At 44.9% G+C, this 12,414-nt stretch overlaps 1 protein-coding gene across 1 annotated transcript in view; it reads right to left on the bottom strand.

The window, feature by feature from the left end:
* PKHD1 (PKHD1 ciliary IPT domain containing fibrocystin/polyductin) overlaps positions 1-12,414 on the bottom strand; it is a 394,719-nt gene that overhangs the window by 276,549 nt on the left and 105,756 nt on the right. The gene's annotated exons all lie outside the window — the stretch shown is intronic.

The following is a 12,414-nucleotide window of genomic DNA, read 5'->3' as shown; positions in this document are numbered from 1 at the left end:
TTTCCCCTCCCAGTCTTCCCCTGAAAGAAACCGTAATCCTGGCACAGTGATTCCATATTCCCCTTGAAGCCTCAACTGGAAAAGAAAATTCCCAACAGTTTTAAAAAGAAGCTTTATATAAAAAAAGTAAAAGACATAAAAATGGTCTCTGTATCAAGGATACAAAACAGGGTCATTGGCTAAAGGAAAATAAAATGAATAAACAGCCTTATTCCAAAAAGAAACGCAATTTTAAAACATTCCAGCAAACAGACACAATGTAAATACAGAAAATAAAATAAGGTGTCGTGTTCTTACCTTGTGTACTTACATTTCGGGAAACAGAAGATTAGAAAACCTGGAGATATGAGAGATCCTTTCTCAAAGCCAAGAAAGCACAACGAGAGACAAAAACACACACCCAAAAGATTCCGGCTCCTTGAGCTGTTGAGAAAATCCGGTTTTCTGATTGGTCCTCTGGTCAGGTGTTTGGTTCCCTTTGTTAACCCTTTACAGGTAAAAGAAACATTAACCCTTAGCTATCTGTTTATGACAGGCACCTAACTCCCTTTGTGAATCATAGAACTGGCAGGGACCTTGAGAGGTCATCTAGTCTAGTCCCCTGCACTACATGCAGGACTAAGTATTATCTAGACAATCCCTGACAGGTATTTGTCCAACCTGCTCTTAAAAATCCCCAAAGATGGAGATTCCCCAACCTCCCTAGGCAATTATTCCAGTACTTAACCACTCTGACAGTTAGGAAGTTTTTCCTAATGTCCAACCTAAACTGCCCTTGCTGCAAATTAAACCCATTGCTTCTTGTCCTAGCCGCAGAGAATCTAGCCCCCAATTTATTTTTGTCCAAAACTACTCAGCATATTCATGTCAAATTCGTGAGTGCTTTCAGAGAACCCTAAGCTGCTTTTTGGGGGTAAATAAACCTTTTGTCTTAAACATTTCACTCAGCTCTACTGCTAGTCCTTCAAGATCAAGACTGAGGAGCAGCATGAGGGAAGTTTGCTTTGCCACTCTCTTCTGACTCTGTTCTGTGGTTAGATAGAGAACCTCAATCTCCAGGGCTGTCATGTTGGTTAAGCAAGATCTTTAAGGATTTGTCTACACAGTCCATGGCAGCCAGTCTCAATGCCTGGGATGACAGACTCAGGCTCATGCTACCGTGCTAACAATAACACTGTAGACATTGCTGCTTGGGCTGGAGCTCAGGCTCTGAAACCCACCACCTCCTTAGGCTTCAGAACCCAAGCTCCAGTTTGAGCGCAATATCTGCCGTAATATTTTTAGCATGGTTGCTCGACCCCATGTCTGTCGTCCCTGGCTCAGAGTTGCTACCACTCGCTGTGTTGACATATTCTAAGTGCCAATTCTGCAAGCTTCCCGAGTCCGCTTTCAAATGCAATGTCCTGTTTAGCCCTAGCACGTCAACAACATGCTTTCTTAGCCTATCTGTATGCATTATCTACTGCTGTAATGTATCATGTACTGAACTTCAGCATCATTACAGGTAAATACTCAGGTTTAAATGCAAACATAATTGCATAATGCTGTACAGCCGGGAAGAATAATGCAGGAAATAGAGCCAGCTCCATCTGATAGTGCAATCTGCCTGGAACTCTGAGTGTTTGGATCAAACACACAGCCCAGCTGGGTTGCAAAGAATAAAAATGCTTGGCAGTATCTTTATTGTCATCATCAAAAACATTTATCTGCCAGAAAGGTAAAAAGGTGAAGAAGGAACTTTCAAAAATGAAGCAGCACCAGCCCTTGGATGAAACTGGTTTACTGGGAGGGTGGGGGTGAAGTTGCAAGAGCACATTTTGCTAAAGCTGGATTTTTAAGTGCTTTAAACAGATTTGGAGGATGGTCACATGTTTCAGATAGCTAACATGAAAAACATGCACCAACAGAGTCTACACAGAGCTGCTAAAGCGTTCTACAAACCATCCCCCTCTTGTACACTTTGTCCTTCCATGTACTCAGCCCTAAGTAACTTCCCCAAGGTCACACAGGAAGTCTGTGGCAGAGCAGAGCCTTGCATTCAGGTCCCCCAAGTCCTAAGCTAGACCCCTAACCACTGCATCATCCTTCCTCTCCCTCTTCAGCTGCACTAAAATCCATTTAACCCTTTCTTAAATCAATATCACTTACACCAGGAATTTATCAAACCAAACTAAACTGATCTAAGCAGAGGTTAAACTAGTTTAAGTATATCTGCATTAAGCATTTCATTACATTATCAATTTAGTTAAACTGGTACAAATTTTCTAACATACGTCAGGCCTGAGGACCTAATCCTGCAAAATGTATACGCATAATTAACTGTAAGCACCTGAGTAGCTTCACTGCAGTCAATGGGACCAAGCATGTGCTTAAGGTTAAGCACATGCATATTTGTAGGCTTAGGTCCTAAACAGGGACCAAAATGTGTCTGATGGGTGTAGAACCCAGAGGAGGAGGTTAATCAGAAGACAAGAACAAAAGGAGTAGGAACACATGGCTGCATGTATCAGCTATGAGGAGGCTTGATAGGTGTGGGGGTGCAGGTTTTAAATAATACATGTAAGCAACAGAGGTTAACGAGGCAATGAGGTCACGGTGCCAGCTTACCACTTGCCTGGCCATTATCAATGGTCAGGATATTGAAGCCAGTTTCCTCTGCCCCAGGATCCTGCTCAGTGCACTCTGGGCCAGATTTTCAAAAATGTTTAGGTGCCTATAGGTGCAGGTAGACGTCCAGTAGGATTTTCAAAATCAGGATTTGATTTCAGTAGGAATTAGGCACTCAGATGCTTCTGAAAATCCCATTAGGCACCTATCTGCATCTTCAGACACCTAAACACCTTTGAATATCTGGCTCTCTATTTTTCCAGTTTAAGGCAAACAGCACATCACAGAGAAAACTCTGCCAGTGTGTCCTAACTCTCACGGGGTTGGGGCATTCTGAGGAAAAGCAGAAATGATTTCCAACCCCCAACTAACGCTAGCCCTAATTAGCCGCAAAGAAACTTGCTGCTTCTTAAAGAAAGGCAGACGTGCTCTTTCACTCAAGACAATAAACCATGGAGCTCCCAACTCTCCAAACGCCCTGCATGGAAACTAGCTCTGTATTGCTGGCAACCAATTCTGCAAAGGCTGTGCTGGCAAAGTGGGTGCAGAAGCAAGGACCATTTTGCTTACCCGTAACTTGTGTCCTTGTTCTAATGGTCCTTTGGGACCATCACCAGGCTACAGTATTGCTTGAACCAGGTCAGCACTGGCCATGTCTCCTCTTGGTCCCAATTCACTCCCTCCCTCTTCTGGCCCAATCCTCACCACAGACCCTTCCGTGCTGGAGAAGGGACTGTGGGGCAGCTGACGGATGTATCTGTCAGCCCAGTGGCCCCCTTTGCAAGGAGTATTCTCCAAGGCAACCTCATGCCTGCCTTATAGCCTTTTTGCACCTGTCCAGCTGGCACAAAGGGCTCATGCAGCAATGACGACTCCAGCCCTGGATCACAGACAAGGCTAAGCCAGAGAGGGAAAGACCTATTATGGGATATTGTCTGATCCCTCCCCTTGGCTAATACAGGACTAGTCTCTGCACTATATTTCATAGCACTTTGTTCGGTAAATCTATAATGTGTTTCCTTATAGCCATGTAATACTGTGTGCACATGTATCACTGAGCTCAGATGAAAAGCAACCTCAAGAATTCAAAGAATTCATCTGCAAATCACCTAGTATTCACAGGGAGAGCATGGAAGGACAAGGTCAATTAAAGAAAACAGAGAAGATCAACTACAAACCCACTGTTGGGAAAGCTGAGAATGACCTCTACCAGAATCAGAGAGAGAAAGTGCCAGGGGAAGGAGGAGGGAGGGACAGACTCAACAAATAAATAGAAACACAACAATGATGTCTTCTCTCAATTTTATTTGAGGAAGTTAAGTTTGCACAGCTCCTCGCAAACTGTCTTTGGCTAAAATCACCACTAATGAGCTCTGACATTTGAAATTTAACTGAGCATGAGCTAACAGCTCCCAGCTCTGAACCACCCATGAAGTCAACTGGAAATATTTTGCTAAAGCCATAGACTGGCTAACAGCCTGTTTATTGAAAAGCCACAGCTTTCAAGGGAAAGTGTTTACCGTGACCACTTTACCTGTCGCTTCCCTGCCCTATGCTGTCTGCTTTTCTTCAGTGGGTCTGCCAGGAACTCAGTCCCTCAGCTCCTTCTAGCCACTATTCCATTTGCTTTTTTATTATTAATTATTATTATTATTAGGCAGCCTTACGCTCCCTTAATGAAGTCCTTTTCTTTGCAGCAATTTAGAAGGACAAATTGGAAACTATGGGCTTCCACATAGATGGCTGCTTACAAAGAAAGCATGCACAGCCTCCAACAAGCAGTTGTTTTGTCAGAGTATCACGTGGCTATTAGGGAGGCATTGAAAAAGGATAGGTTTTATTGGCAATCACATAAAATTAACCCCTTCCTTAAAGAGAAAACAGAGACTATAATAGGTTAATTACGGTGTAGATATTTAACAACCTGGCTTTTCCTCCTGCTACAGCAATTTACCAGTTTACATTTTATGAACTGATACCATGTGGCGATTCAATCACTCATTATCTTTAACTCCAGCTAATTTTGTTGAACCTCACAAGGATTTCTCCATTGCATTGGCAGATACAGAAGAAAGAAACTGGGCTTGTGAAAAAAGGAGCAGTGCCAGTGATTTCAATGTAATTGCGTCGATGAGCAAGGTTACTGCCATGCATAAATGATTGCAGGATCAGAGCCTATGCATGATCACATAAAAAAGTGGCCAGATTTGCAAAAGGGCAGAGCAACACACATGCTATTGACTTCAATGGGAATGCCCAAAAAGTCAGCCCCAAATCTACCAATCGTTATGCACTGTATTAGTTCCACTGACCTTACTACATATATGCCTAAATTAAGCATCTGCATGAGTGTTGGCAGCACTGGAACCTTACTATGGCTTTGGATACCTAATTTAAAGCACCTGAATTTGAAAATGCAGCACTTGGATATTACACATAATGGTGATTAAAGGGTGACAAAACAGGTGGAGTGGAGTGGGCAGCTTCTGCTGATAGAAAGCTAGATTTTCAAACTGGGTTATCACCCCTTTATGTCACTCCACAGGAGCATCATGGGGCCATTATCCAGCTGTAAATGCTCAGCAGAGAATTCCTCTGGAAGAGGGGACTCTCTGCCCATGCATCTTCATGACAGCCTGACCCTGCACCTCCATCCCCACCCCTTCCCAGTGTAGGTGGCATGCTTGGAGTATGGAGAGGGCCACAACAATCCTGCAATGGAGTAGGATCCTATGTCAATGATGTAATTTAGAGCCACCTGAAGGATGCTCTAGCTCACACCAAGCTGAGGGAGGGCTGGAACCATCTCTCCAACAGCCTGTCCACGTCTCCTGAGCTGAGCAAAGTTCCATCATAGGACACAATCAAACCCAGACTCTTCTGGTCTCTAAGGGGATATCTACACAGCATTTTGGTGCCAGCCTGCCAGCCTCGGTCAACAGACTTAGGCTTGTGGGGCTCCCGCTAGCACTCTGGAAATAGCTGTGTAGAAAAGGCTTTGAAGCTGTGACTCAGGTTAGAGCTCAGGCACTGAAGCCTAGGGAGAGGGGTGGGCTTCAGAGCCCACGTCGTGATTTCAAAGCACTGTCTCTACAGCTAGTTTTAGAGCACTAGCATGAGCCCCACACAGGGGCTGCTCTAGGCATGTTGCTGCCCAAGCACGTGACACCAGTGGACCATCCGCAGGCAAGCCTGCGGGAGGTCCACTGAAGCCGTGGGACCAGTGGACCCTCCGCAGGCATGCTGCCGAAGACAGCCTGCCTGCCACCCTCGGCGACCGGCAGAGCGCCCCCAGTGGCTTGCTGCCCCAAGCACGCGCTTGGCATGCTGGTGCCTGGAGCCTCCCCTGGTCCCACAAACCAGAGTCTGCCAATCAAACCTGGGGAGGTAGCTCGGCCCAAAATGCTATGTAGATCCTAAGAGGCTGCTGCTGAATTCAGGAGGGAGAGAGGGGCTTTGCCTTTGACTTCAACCAGAGCAGGATCCAGACCCAGTGCCTGGCACTCCAGCAATTGACACAAGCATTAAATAAATGCCATCAATAAATAAATGAACATGCAAGGCTAACGGACTGAGAATCAAAGCCACGTATTCAGATAGAGATTTTTTTTTTCATTTTGCCTTAATGCCAAATGAGTCAATCAGAATTTCTGTCACAATTAAATAGCAAGACCGACAGCAGCAGTGAGGCTCCATGCAACAGCCTCAGAGCAAAATGAGAGTAGTTTCTCCCCCTCACCCAGCCCTTCAGACTGTTTCCTGAACCCATGTGACCCTAATTCAGCTTTCTCTTCCCAAAGAAGGGTAAAGTTTTGCTTTCCATTCCCTGAAGGAAGTGCCTTTTAATAAAAAGCAGCAGTTTCCACTCTGTATCTACGTGCCTCTGGTTGAGGGAAGGGAAGTGGTTTGTTTATAAGACTAGGGGTCGCATTCAGAGCTCACCTGGGGTTTGATCTAACATCCTTTTACAATCAATGGGAAGGTTCAGTGGGCTCTGGGTTGCTAGTGGGAGGAACCCCAACCTGTAACTGACTCCACACCGGTCGACCTCCATACAGCAGCTTAGGGCCTCATTAGTCAACGAGGCTTGAGGAAGAGTCAGGTGCAGGATCGGGCCCCCTGATGGATTTGTGCTTGTGAAGGGCTATGAGAGCAAGACCCAAATGAGCCCTGGGCTTTTGCTCCTGAAGGAGAGAAGAAAGAGTTAAGGCTGTACATCAGGCTGCAAAAAGTTCAAGCAAAGAAAAAAAAAATCTTTGGCACATCTCCTAAATTTTCTCGTTGCAGCCCAAGGCCCATCCCACTTTAAAAAAAGTAAAAGAGAGAGAGAAAGAAGCAATTTCACTTCACCTTTTCCCAAATACCTAGCAGCCACTTTTATTATTTATTTACCTCCTCTTTTTGTACAAGGTCTTTTTTTCCTCATTTAATCCGACAAAGATTGTCCTCCCGGAATGACCTTTTTTCTTTTTTCTTTTCTCTCTTCCTCTTCCCACTCCCTCTGGGCGATTGCCCTTATGCCACTAACTAGATAACACACTCGATCAGAGATTTTTTAAAAAATCATTGCAAAGGCACTAGGGCTGATAGTGGCATCAATCCTAACCTGACACAGGCTAGGGTCAACCATTTATCTCTTCACATTGCCTCTGGTTACCACAGCAGCCATCTTGGATCTTTACAGCTTTACAACCTTGCGGAAGGTAACTCTCTCAGCACTGATAGCATCTGCACTCCCCAAGACTGGCTTTTTTGGTTTTATTTTGTTAGGTTTTATTTTATTTTTTTTTACAATAGACTTTTTTGTGTCTTGCAAATCTTTTAGGGATTAGTGGACCTCTCAGAGGGCATCTCTGTACCAGGTTACCAGGTTACAGAATGTAGGAAGTGAATAATCTTGGGGGGAAGGGAGGGGCTGAGATTTACAAAATAAGTTTAGAAAAATATGTCTTATTGTAAACAACAATAATAATTAATCAAAAAAACATTTCAACCAGCCCTACTCCTAAGTCTCAAGCCAATATATTAATCACAAGATCATCCTTCCTCCGTTTCATTGATTATTTTGCGTGTGTGAGTGAAAGTTGGGGAGGAGCAGGGAGAGGGAATGGGATGTGGGAAGAGGTTGAGGGGAAATGGGAGAAAACCTATACTATTAATGTGTTATGAGTTTGAGGAGCTTGTTTGTTTTCATATCAATATAAACTGGCAGGGGTTGATTTTGAACCCACATTAATGTTTGCTACTTAAACACAGCAGCATTGGGTACTGCCTGAGAACTAGGCTGCTGCTGCTGTTGCTGCTAAATACTTCCCAGCAAACAGTTCTTTCCATGGGTAGAGCTAAGAAGCGGAGTCGTGTCATTAGCCCCATTTCACAGGTGGGGAAAGTGAAATGCAGATTCAGGTGACTTGGCCAAGGTCATACAGGGAGCCAGTGGGAGAGCCTCAAACAGAACTCAGGCTCCCGACTAGCTTCTCACCTCTCCCCTGACAGCTGTTGACAGAGCAGCCCCCAGTCCCTGTACAGTGTCTTCAATAGGTCTCCATTACCTTACAAGAGCTGGACCTTGCTGGGAGACCAAGGTTTGTCCAGTGGTTGGGGCACAAGCCTAGGACTTCTGAGACTTGCATTCACATCTTTGCTCTGCCACAGGCTTCATGTGTGACTTTACGCAAGTCACTTAGTCTCTTAGTCTCCGCGAGAGGCAGTAGCTTTGTCGGTGGGAGAAGCTTTCCTATCTACACAGTGCTGTCTCCACGGGGGGTTAAGGTCGGTATAACTACATTGCTCAGGGGGGTGGATTTTTTACATCCTTGATTGGCATACTTATACTAACCTAAGTGTACAGGGTAGATCTGGTCTTAGAAAGACAAGACAAGGCAGCCACAAATTCTCCTGGATTCTCATCGTAGACTGCTGTATTTAGAGGTATAGCAACAGGTGGGTTGACACTGGGGGCATGCCAGGAAAATTATTATTATTTGTATTGAAGGAGCACCTCTGACCCCATTGTGCTAGGCACTGTACACACCCAAACAAGAAAATAAGGAGGAGCCCTCCCTGAAAGAGCTTACCGTCTAAATACAAGAAAAGAGACAACAAATGAATGCAGACAGGTAGATGGAGGAGTACAAGGAAACAATGAGACAGTGCTGGTCAAAATGATAGGCACTGCCTGCCTAACCACCGTCATGTCTTTTTTAGGCATCATGGCAAAGGAGAGTTTTGAGGAGCGAATCTAACAGTGGTTGCCCTTCATGCGGGTTAGGATTTTCAGACAAACAGGGCAGCATGAAGGAATGAGATGAGGATGGAAAGGAGTGAGGAAGCAAGAGGGCTTGGTGGAAGAGAAAGGGCATGGGAGAAGCCTGAGAGGATGGTGCAGCTGTGAGAAGTTTTGCTGGCAAGGAGGAAATGCTGAACATTCCCGGCCATTAATAATGATAATAAATTTCAACTATTAGGCTCCAGTACCTCACAAGGACTGAGGCACTCACAGAATGAAACTGAAAACACAACCGACCACAAATAGATGAGCAGTGTATGAGCAGGAGTGACAAAATGCCACTATCTCATCCTTAACATGCAATACGTGGACACCTCCTTGCCCTCTAGACAATAATGAGCAGCCCTAAAAAGGTCTTGCCTGGAAGAATATCATGGATTTGCTCTGCTGAATGGGGAGGAAGAGTATTCCAGAGCTGTAGGCCCTCAGTGGAGAAGAACCTACCTCCTCCCATTCTTTCTAGTCTGTACAGTATGTAGGGATGGTCAGCAGGCCCAATCTGAGTGGTACCATTGGAAGCAGTTCCCCAGGCAGAGCCTTGTCCTGCAAGACACTGAGTGCATTCAGTTCTCAGTGAATTCACCAGGAGTCAAAGGTGCCCAGAACCTCTTTGGAAGATCTCACAGCATCTTGTGTGACTGGACCCACAGACTGGTCCCATGATGGTTTAAATAGACAAGGCCATGCTGGATCAAACCAATGATCCCTCTAGTCCAGGATACTTTCTCCAAGGGTGACCAATACCAGATGCTTCGCAGGAAGATGCAAGCTACCCTATTATAGACAATTGTGGAGCTGCCCAGAGTGGAAAGTTGCTTCCTAATCACAAGCAGTTAGTAGTCTGCTCATGCCCTAAAGCATGAGTGTTAACATCCCTTATACATTTTTTAATTTAACTAATGTAACTGGGGCTCTTCTCATTGCTCCTAAACTTAAATACTGCACTAAGAGCCAGATTCTCTGGTATGGCTAAGCTATGCTTGGTACAGGAGTGGGTGGAGATGTGGGATGTAAGACAAAGACCATCTTTCCATTATCCTGAAGCCCACCTAAGAGAAGTGAAAAAGAGGGTGAGAGGAAAGGGAGACTATCAAATAGATACAATTTTATAGCTATATATAAATTTGCACTTCCTTTCCTGGTCATTGTTATAGGGGAAGCAGGTAGCTATATTATAAATCATATTTATATTTAATAATATTACATAATATTTTAATCAGACCAACCAGCCTCCAATGTCTTCCCAAGTGACTGAACGCCAGCTCAGGTGGCTTGGCCATCTGCTTCATATGCCAGAGTCCATGTCAGTCTGCCAACTTTATGTGTATGAGCCAACAAAACGGGATGGAGAAGACCTCACAGCCGGCTTCACACACAGGACGGATGTCATGGCTTTCCACTTCACCCACAAGATAGAGCAGGCCACGACACCGGCAAGAGATCAGGCTCCCTGGAAGTGGGTGACCTAAACGTGCACTCTGTGCTCCACTAGCAGGAGAATTAATGAAATGAATAAAAGGTAGTTATAGGAAGTTGCCTTATACTGTATCCAGGCCAGTACATGGGGAGGGAGGATGGCAGGTAAGGTAAGTGTAAATCAAAAGCAAAGACCATAGTTAAGATTTGCAGAGCTTTCTAAAGGATTAGGAGACCCAATTCCCATTGAAATTAACGGAAGTTGAGCATCCAGATCTCTTAAGTAGGTACGGAAATCTCAGCCATAGTCTTTCCTTTACCTCATCTTAAGTGACTAATGTAGGCACCCAACCTGTGCAGAGACATCCACAGTATTAATCTTTGGGCTAAGAAATCACAGATCTTCAGCTTTCTAAGCCACTACTTAAACCTCACATCCTTCCTGTATTCTCATCTTTAAAAACAAATTAAAGGAAGCACAGCTCACACAGGCATAGCTGTAATCCTGTACAGCATTTTTATCTAGCATGTTACTTTTATTACCCTTCTATTCCTTAATGGGATCCCCTCAAGGGCTGGGTTGTAACAAATTCACTACCATACCAGTTAGGTTTTCCAACGATTGACTTAATATATGTGGCATGTGCCCAGCGATACACATTATACCACCCATCTGGGCCAGAGGAGGAGGGGAGTGAGTACAAGGAAAACATTGCTCAAACAGCATGCTTGCATGATGATTAGGTCTGGTCCAGTGATCTGGAATAATAATTTGAAGGCTCACTAAGCATAATAGTTCAGAGACGCCCAAGTCTGGTCAAATCTTCCCATGAGCATCCTCTCCTTGTGTTATCAGCATGTTTTATACATCTCATCAGTGTCACGGTGGCTGACAACTCATTATGCACAGAGGTAAAGTGGACAGGTAGTGACTGAGCATTAGAACTTTTTTTTTATTTGTATCTTGCCCTTACTCAGTGTATCATGAAACTGTGAGCTAATTAAGTCCTGTGGGATAGACAATCAGAGCTTTTTATTATTATTTTAAGTAGGCTAAATTGCATTATATACAGATATAAAAAAAAAAATTCCACAGCTCTTTCCCCAGCTAATAACTGAGCAATTTACAAATGTTAATAGAATGCTGGGGCAGAGGCTTGTTACTTTGCATGCATGACCTAATTAAATCATATGGCGGCATGTATTTCAAACACAATACAAATAAGAAGATGGGAGTCTGAAATAAAATCCCTATTTTCCAAAATCTCTGGCCCCATCCTCAGGGACATTCAAACACAGACCTGAGCTTAGTGACTGGTTTCAATCTCTATAAAGGGCCAAAGCAACACCATGACATTTGAGGGCACTGTCATCTGGATCAGAACGTCACAACCAATGGGGTAAAGTCTCCACCTTTAAACCTCCTTGGGACATTAGAAATATGCCGCTAAATCCAAGACTGATTGAAAAACAATAGGTTAGGGATTAATCCTGAAGGGGCAAGTTATCAGCTGGAATAAATTGTCCCAGTCCCACTGAAGTCAACAGAGCTATGATAATTTACATAAGATGATGATCTGCCGCACAGTCTTCAGTGGGAATTTTGTTTGAACAAGGAATTTAGGATCCTAGGGCTGACAGAGCTTCCAGCCAATCAGACAGCTCCAGATCAGGGCCAATGGGAAGTAGCTAGTCCCCCAAGTCAGTCTGATTGACCTGGCAGCCAGGCCAATCTGGGAGCCTCCGCTCAGGTCCCAGCCTTTGCATGTGCTGGGGGAAGAGGAGACAGCAAGAGCAGCCCCAGGTGGAGTGAGTTGCTGTAGCTGGATGCCCACAGGGGAGGAGCAGCACAAGAACCAAGGCGTGGAGCAAGGGTCGGCACAGAGATCAGGGACCCGCACTAATAGGGTTGCCAACTTTCTAACTGCACAAAACCGAACACCCTTGCCCTGCCCCTTCTGTGCCCCTACCCCGAAGCCCCAACCCTGCCCCACCCCTTCTCAGAGGCCCCACTCACTCTGCCCCACTCCCTCCATCGCTCACTCTCCCCCACCTGCACTCACTTTCACTGGGGTGGGGCAGGAGGTTGGGGTGCAGGAGGG

Source organism: Chelonoidis abingdonii, chromosome 3 (assembly GCF_003597395.2).
Source record: "Chelonoidis abingdonii isolate Lonesome George chromosome 3, CheloAbing_2.0, whole genome shotgun sequence".
Classification (NCBI taxonomy): Eukaryota; Metazoa; Chordata; order Testudines; family Testudinidae; genus Chelonoidis; species Chelonoidis abingdonii.
Note: the sequence above shows the minus strand (reverse complement) of the source record. Positions and strands in the feature narration are given on the sequence as shown.